The following is a 345-nucleotide window of genomic DNA, read 5'->3' on the forward strand; positions in this document are numbered from 1 at the left end:
CACTGTTTGTCATCATGCCACGTGTGGCTGAAATAAACTCAAAACAGACAATACAGATGGATCAAAACCCCAATTATACAGCTACAGAGCTATAGTTTGGTGTCCCCAAATTGGGCAAGAACCTATTGAAGACATGACTAATTACACGGCTTTGCCACATAAAAATCGAGATGTCACTCCTATCAAGATTATATTTTATAAGACCATAGTTGCTTAAACATCATCTATACTAAATAAAGCAACAAACTATTGGAATGATTCCTCGACGCAATTACTACTAATTAATACGCATCTGAACAGGAGATCAATGGTGAGATGGAGAGAAATAACCTTGATGGCGACGGA

This window comes from Triticum dicoccoides, unplaced genomic scaffold, assembly GCF_002162155.2.
Source record: "Triticum dicoccoides isolate Atlit2015 ecotype Zavitan unplaced genomic scaffold, WEW_v2.0 scaffold21853, whole genome shotgun sequence".
Taxonomy (NCBI): Eukaryota; Viridiplantae; Streptophyta; class Magnoliopsida; order Poales; family Poaceae; genus Triticum; species Triticum dicoccoides.